The sequence below is a fragment of the Dreissena polymorpha genome, chromosome 6 (genome assembly GCF_020536995.1).
Source record: "Dreissena polymorpha isolate Duluth1 chromosome 6, UMN_Dpol_1.0, whole genome shotgun sequence".
Taxonomy (NCBI): domain Eukaryota; kingdom Metazoa; phylum Mollusca; class Bivalvia; order Myida; family Dreissenidae; genus Dreissena; species Dreissena polymorpha.
The window spans coordinates 72,523,162-72,532,003 of record NC_068360.1 but is presented as its reverse complement, the minus strand read 5'-3'; positions in this window follow the sequence as shown (position 1 = coordinate 72,532,003).

Here is an 8,842-nt window from a genome sequence, read left to right as displayed (position 1 = left end):
ATGTCCCTTGATATATTGCTTTCATATTTTGCATACTTAACCAACATGACCCCAACCTATAAACAAGAGCAGACAACTGTTTCAAGCATTTTGACAGAATTATGGCCCTTTTTTCACTTAGAAAATATTTGGGGTGGAGTGGTACGCAAACTTTAACAATGATTTATCAATAATTTGCATATTCTATGTCACTCGACATAAGGCTTTTATATTTTGCATACTTCTTTACCAACATGACACCAACCTATAAACAAGAGCAGACAACTGTATCAAGCATTTTGTAACAATTATGGCCCTTTTTTCACTTAGATTTTCTATGTTAAAGTTTGCGTACCACCTCAAATATTTTCTATACCCCTTGATATATTGATTTTATATTTTGCATACTTCTTTACTAACTTTACCCAAACCTATAAACAACAGCATACAACTGTATCAAGCATTTTGTAAGAATTATGGCCCTTTTCCATTTACAATATTTTTTTTCCTTTTTTTATTAGCTCACATGAGCACAACGTGCTCATGGTGAGCTTTTGTGATCGCCTTTTGTCTGTCGTCCGTCGTGCGTATTCCGTCGTCAACATTTTACCTTGTGAACACTCTAGAGGCCACATTTATTTTATGATCTAAATGAAATTTGGTCAGAACATTTGTCCCATTGATACCTCGACTGAGTTCGAAACTGGGTCATGCTGGGTCAAAAAGTAGGTCACTAGGTCAAAAAGAGAAAAACCTTGTGAACACTGTAGAAGTCACATTTGATGCCCAATCTTCATGTAACTTTGTCAAAATGTTTGTCTAAATGATATGTTGCTTGAGTTCAAAAATAGTTCCGGTCCGTTGAAAAACATGGCCGCCAGGGTGCGGGACAGTATTCCTTAGATGGCTATAGAAAAACCTTGTGAACACTATAGAAGTCACAATTTTTGCCCAATCATCATGAAACGTGGTCAAAACATTGGTTTCATTTATATCTCGGACGAGTTTGAAAATGGTCCAGATCGGTTGAAACAACATGGCCGCCAGGGGGCGGGGCGGTTTTCCTAATATAGCTATAGTAAAACCTTGTTAACACTCTAGAGGCCACATTTATTGTCCAATCTTCATAAAATTTGGTCAGAAGATTGGTCTTTATGATATCTTGGATTATTTTGAAAATGGTTACTTTTGCTTGAAAAACATGGCTGCCAAGGGGCGGGGCATATTTCCTTATATGGCTATATATGGCTATAGTAAAACCTTGTGAACACTCTAGAGGCCACATTTATTGTCCAATCTTCATGAAATTCAAAAGATTGGTCTCAATGATATCTTGGATGAACTCGAAAATGGTCACGTTTGCTCGAAAAACATGTTTGCCAAGTGGCGGGGCATTTTTCCTTAAATGGCTATATATGGCTATAGTAAAATCTTGTTAACACTCTAGAGGCCACATTTATTTTCCGATCTTCATGAAACTTGGTCAGAAGATTTGTCCTAATGATATCTTGGATGAGTTGGAAAATGGTTTCGGTTGCTTAAAAAAAATTCCATCAGGGGGCGGGGCATTTTTCCTAATATGGCTATATATCATGCTTTTGTAAAACCTTGTTAACACTCTAGAGGCCACATTTATTGTCCGATCATCATGAAACTTGGTCAGATGATTTGTCCCAATGATATCTTGGATGAGTTTGAAAATGGTTCCTGTTGGTGGAAAAACATGGCCGCTAAGGGGGTGTGGCATTTTTCCTTATATAGCTATAGTTAAACCTTGTTAACACTCTAGAAGCCGTTATTATTGTATGATCATCATGAAACTTTGTCAGAAGATTTGTCCCAATGATATTTTGGACAAGTTCGAAAATGGTTCCAGTTGCTTGAAAAACATGGACACCAGTGGGCGGGGCATTTTTCCTTATATGGACTTATGAATCTTCATGAAACATTGTCAGTATATTTGTTTAAATGATATCTTGGATGTGTATGAAAATGGTTCTGGTCTGTTGAATAACGTGTCTGCCAGGGTGTTCACTAGTCATGAAAATTGGTAAGAACATTTTGTTGTAATGACATCTTGGGCTGCACAGAACAGATCAGTTCCTTTGAATCTCAGTAGAGCGACTTTGGGCCTTTCAGGCCCTCTTGTTTTTGAAAGATCGTCTAATAAGTTATTGAATATGAACAATTTTCCCATGATGGCTTACGTTATACTGTCAAGCACTGGAATAGTCGAGCGCGCTGTCCTCTGACAGCTCTTGTTTTGTAACGAGACTCTCAATTACTATCCAACTGTTGGCACAGGTCGCTTTTTAATCATGTTTTCCCAATTTTCCAGTTTATATTTCCATTGTATTTTAAATTTGTAATGGAGAAATATATTATAATGTAAAGTGTTGCACAACCTAAAAAGAGGCTCTCTACACTTATGTTATATCTCTTCGTCTTAGGCGGGTTTCGGATAAGACTTGGTGCGCGTCTTTGTAGCCCGACCAAAGCTGATTTATTCCCTTGGATTGTATTTTAATACCTTGAAGGATGACATTGACCTTTCACCACTCAAAATTTGCAGCTTCATGAGATACACATGCATGCCAAATATCAAGTTTCTATCTTCAATATTGCAAAAGTTATGGCCTATGTTAAAGTTTTCGGACGGACAGACACACAGTTCAACTGCTATATGCCACCCTACCTGGGGCATAACAATGTGAAATTTGCTGTTTCCACTTTCTTATTCATACAGTGTTCATCGAATCTTAACTGCCATTTGTTATAGTCTGATGTAACAATGAGAGAAAAAACAAATATCATACACACATATAGGTAGTTTATTAACCAAAGCTTCACAAAGTTCAAACTGAATGAAGACATCAAATAATTGTTTTTTGTAGTTATTGTTCGGCATTCTTTACATATTTTGAGTTAAAAACTGTCAAACAATAACTACAAAAACAAGAGCACCGCATTGCGGGTGCAGACCGATTATCTATTTTTCTTTTTAAAGGTGAAGGGAACTATCTCAATACTTCAATCAAAAAAGATGGATAGGTGGGGTGGAGAGGGGTGTATAGCGTGGGGGTGTGGTCATTTATTACATTATCTTCCAAAAATAAGAAATAAAAATGCAAAAAGAAAATAATTTTATTTATTTTTGGGGGGAGGGATTCTTGGGTGTGATAGTTGGACGGTCTTTCAAAAATAAAATAATAAAAATAAATATTTTTGTTTTTTTAACCAAGTTTCCCAAAAAAAAATTCGGGGGGGTGGTGGGTGCGGTCGGGGGGGTGTATAGTGTGAGGATGTTGTCATTTATAAGGTGATCTTTAAAAAAAAATGAAAAAAAAATGTTTTTTTTGGGGCGGGGGGGATTCGGAGGGGGGCATGGGGGATGGTTTGGATGGAGTCTATTGTAGTATGTCATATAAGAGTTGTTTTGTCAAAGTATAAATCAAATCAGATCATAAATAACGAAGTCATGGCAATTTTTGCAAAATTAATTATTTGATCTCGAGAGTCAAGGTCATTCAAAGGTCAAGGTAAACTTCAACTTGCCAGGTACAGTACCCTCATGATAGTATGAAAGTATTTGAAGTTTGAAAGCAATAGCCTTGATACTTTAGAAGTGATGTAAACACAAAATTTAACCATATATTAAAAGTTACTAAGTCAAAAAAGGGCCATAATTCCGTCAAAATGACAACCATATTTATGCAACTTGTTCTGTACAGTCCCCTTATGATAGTTTATGAGTGTTCAAAGTCTGAAAGCAATAGCTATGATACTTTAGGAGTAAAGCAGCCCAAAACACAAAACTTAACGAAATTTTCAATTTTCTAAGTATAATGGGGCCATAATTCTGTACAAATGCCAGTCAGAGCTACATAACTTTGCCTGCACAGTCCCCTTATGATAGTAAGTGTCGCAAGTATGAAAGCAATAGCTTTGATACTTAAGGAATAAAGTGGACCTAAACACAAAACTTAACCAAATTATAACATATATACAAGACCAATCACAGTCACAAGTCATCAGACCCTCATACAGCATAGCACATGGTTGCCGGGAACAAAGTCAATTTATGACCAGTGTCATGCACAAATTGGTCTTATGCCATATGTGGCCAGCATAGCTTTAGAAAAGCCTGCTCATTTGTGCAGTCTGCTGAGGAGCTACCCAGTCTGCTATGAAGTCACACTAGGATTCATTGTCTCTTATGCAGACAGGGTAGCTGGAATTATGCTGGTTGCATTTGGCACAAGACTGATTTTTGCATGATGCAGCTCATATCATATACAATACATACATTATTTAGTTATTATCAATCTCATTCGGAGCCTCACATGCCACGATTTCAAATGTCCCTGGAGCATACACTCACATCAAGAAAACCTTACACGTAATCAACACATTAGATCATGTTATTACTTGTTTCTGTTACTTCAAAGAAAACATGCATGATTAAACTACTGGTAAGCCCCAGAATTTAAATGTGCACAAAATTAAAACATGAAGAGCACAGTTTTAATTAAGTAAGTTCAAAATGTACATTTAAGTGCTGTACCTAAAAATGTTTCTCCAGTTGTATATTGCAACATTTAAGCACAGTGTAATTGTTCACCCTCAAGAACATCTCTTTAAAGTAAAGTCTCTGATACATTCAATCTGATAAAAACTACTTATTTTGAACAGTCAGAAAAGCCATTAATTATTTTTCTGCCTACATGTATCTTCCTTTACAACACAATAATGTACATCCACCAAACTAAACCATATAACCTAAATTTTCATTAAACGTATGATTCCTTTAAAGCCCTGTACATAAGTTTGGAAATCATATCAGGGTTATTGACTCTTGGTAACCACAGCTGGAGAGCACAAGTGGACGCTGATGGAAGTCTGCCTTCACAAGTGTAGAAGTCCACATCTATCAACTTCGAAAATCCACAAGGTGGGAAACAGTCAGCCCCCGTCACAAAGGCAATAACTTCTGATAATGTTACATCAATGTCACCATCTGAAAAAAGAGCATATTATAAGAAACAATAGGGAAATGATGCCCCTATAGTGCTTAACAGAACTGATGAACAATGCAATGTATAACTATATAAAGCTTTCCAAATATCAAAAGGTTTTGCTACGATTTGACCCTGGAACCTAGTTTTAAGCCCAGCATGACCCAGATTCAAATTTGACATTGATATCATTCAGATAAATATTTGTTTAAGATCATAACAAAAATGGCCTTTGCAGTGATCACTTAGCTTTTTTAAGATTCAAGTCGGACCTAGTTTTTGACCCCATATAACCCAGATTCGAACTGGACCTAGATACAGGCCTTGAAGAATTTTTCCAGAGCCACTCGCCCTGCAGGGCGAGTGGGCTGGACAATCCACTCGCTTTACAAACAAACAAACTTTAACATTTGCACGCTACTAATAAACGGGAACGGAAATGCCGGGGTGAGTAGGATAGCTCCACTATATATATTTCATATATAATGGTCGAGCTAACAACATACACTGATGGATCTGAAATGCTTACCATGAGGACTTGATGCTCAGGTGACCAAAAAAATTAAAACTGAGATTTAATGATATGTTATAATTTTGCAAAATTTTGTGACTCAACAATATACAAAAATATCTTTGGCCTTCAGTGTTGAAGCTAAAAGGAAATTATGCATTATTTTAACATTCATCCCATGTTATGAAATATGAACTACACTATCTACCTTCAATATACTGTAGAAACGCCTCCCAGCCAAATACTGAAACATCTTCAAGGGCCCTGTCATTGGACCCCACCAAACTGTAGTTCATTTTGAACAAACGTATCATTTCTTCACCTGTGATCTCTTTTGGATGAAAGCAAAACAAAGGCTCGAATAACTCTGCGTGTGATTTGACCATGTCCCATGCAAGGTTGACATCATTCATTCCGGTAGTAAATTGTGATATTTCTCCTGATATTCTACAGAACATAAAAGTACATTTGCATTAAAATGCATTAATATACCTTTATTTTAAAGTAACTTTTTTGGATGGACAAATGAAAAAACTAGAACTGTCACTAAAGATGATGGATACCTCCAGAGCTACAAATAAGTGTGTGCTATTTTCATAAAATGAGTAGCTTAAATACCCAAATATGCATGCTATCTGTTGCCCTGTATCACCGCTTCAGGGCCTTGACACAAAACACAAGTTTAACTAAAATGAAAAATTGATATGCATTGCATTACAACAAAGTTCTGGGACATTTTCTATGCCAAACAATGGAGATAATTTATGGAAAATAAGTTATTTAATTTTTCACCAAGTTATATAGCAATAAAAAACTTTGAGAAGTTCAAGCAAACATTTGTTTTTGTGTCAGAGATTTTTCAGAACACAGTTTTGAGACATTTTTCAAGTCGAAAAAGGAAGATAATTTCATCAAAATAGAAGAATAAGTTATGGAACTTGACTTGTCTGTTGTTTTATAGCCATTCACAGCTGTGTGAAGTTTCAAGACCAACTCCTGAGAAATGAAAGTAAACACAGTTTTGGGACATTTTCTTAGTTGAAAAAGGTGACAAGTTCATCAAAATATAAATCAGAGTTATGGAATTTGGACTCCCAATTTGTTTAACAGTCATAAAAAGGTTGTGTTAAGTTTCAAGTCAATATCTGTTTGAGTTCCAGAGATATTCAAAAAATATTTAGATAGGACTGAGAGGATGGGACAAAGAGGAACGGATGATCTTGGTTCCAAAACAGCACCAGCATCACAAAGTTCAAAGAAGGAAATACATAAACTGCCCAAAGGGTCTCCTAATTAAAAATGTTCAAAGTGTTGATACGTAATCCAGGGAAATTGTAATTTTGTTGCCTTTTCTTATTTCCCTTGATGAAAACATGGTATGGCACAAATTAATGGAAAGTATTGTCCTTTAAGAAATTACACAATCTCACTTTTCAACAATTCAGTCAAATGTTTAAGTCATTGGCATTGACATCTACCTGTAGTAAATGTATTGCTTCTTGATGATGTGAATTAAATTGGCTTTTTCATGCCTCACCAAATGGTAAACGTTGGGAATGCCAAGATCTAAGAGATAATCAGCATATCTTGAGAGGAACTGGTCCTTCTTATCCTCATCATCAGCATCTCTCAGCTATAAAAAAGATAAATGATAATAATTAATGTATTAAAAGTAATAATGAAAACCATGTCATATCATTTCTTTGTACACACAGTCCTGTACTTTAATATTGGACTGCAATAGGCCCCTGTACTGTATTTTCCATGTAAGTCAAATAATTTCTTCAACCTGGACTCCATGAAACTTTATTACTTGATTGCACCAGGAAACAAGAGGGCCACTGGCCCTGAAGCGCTCATCTGGGGCTGTTCTGATCCACAAAATAACTTATAGAGGACCAAAAATCAATGCCTAATATCATACAGTGAATGAACATTTTATATAGACCGGTAAATAACTGATAAGCCCATTCGTAGGTCAAATGTTATAGTGGGCCAACTGTTAATCTAAGGTGAGCTAATAATGCAAAAGTTGGTCGCTGGGTTAAGATAAAGGTCATCTAAGGTCACCAATCTTAAGCAACCAATACAGTAAAACTTGTTAAAATTTCAAATCAAAGGCTCGAAATATCATACACATTAAGGAAAAGGTCACTGAGTGAAGATTAGGGTCATCCAAGGTCAAAGTTCAATTGAACAAACTTTGTTGTACATGTGGCCCAAATACCAAAGCAGTTATACATTTAAAAGAGAACAAGAGATGTGTTTGTCAGAAACACAATGCCCCCTAATGTGCTGCTTTTTTTTTGGACCTTCGACCTTGAATGATGACCTTGACCTTTCACCACTCAACATGTGCAGCTCCATGAGATACACATGCATGGTAAATAACAAGTTGGTATGTTCAATATTGCAAAAGTTATCAAACTTTGACCAAGCAGTATTGAAGAAGAAATTTAACAAAACACTTGTACAAGTGCAATAAGAGTACTTTGATTGCTTCATGAACAGAAACATTCATTCAAAATCATCTTGTAGTCATACCTGTTGTAACATTTCACATGTGGCTGCAGGAAGCAGTTCTTCAAGGTCTTCCATCTTTGATGGTCTGCCAACTATAAGGTTGTACAGGTCACGGTGAAGTACATGGATGCCAGGCCCACCCTGGACCAGAGACAATGCCACTAATCTTCCTATAGTCTTATACTGGTCCATTTCCAACAATGAAATGTTATTAGAAAATATTTTAGAATTTTCTGGTCCCTCAAAGAACCCAGAGTCCTGAAAGGCCTTCATCCTAATTTGTAAAGACACAAGAGAATCTGAGAAAAATAGGTGATCTTGTTTTTCATCACATTAGATCCATATTCCAGGGCTCAACATATACCTTGCCCTTAACGTAAAGCCACTACCCAATCATGAATTATCACATTAACTGTAAACCTCATATTTTTTAATAAAAATCAAAATGATACACCAGAAAACCTTTTTTATTTTTGCACATTTAACAAAATGATTACAACAATTCAAGTCTTATTAAAGTCTAAATGTAGATTTGTGCCAATGTTTGATAATTAATTAAATGCATTTTTCATTGAATTTTGCAGACTTACAGTTACTTGTATATATATATATATATATATATATATATATATATATATATATATATATATATATATATATATATATATATATATATATATATATATATACACTTCAACACCGTTATTTAGAACACCGATAATCCGAAGTCACCGTTATTTCGAAGTATTTTTCCGGTCCCGATTTTGGTTCTTCTTTGTTTAACGTAAAATTTCATTGTTAATCCGAACTTCGT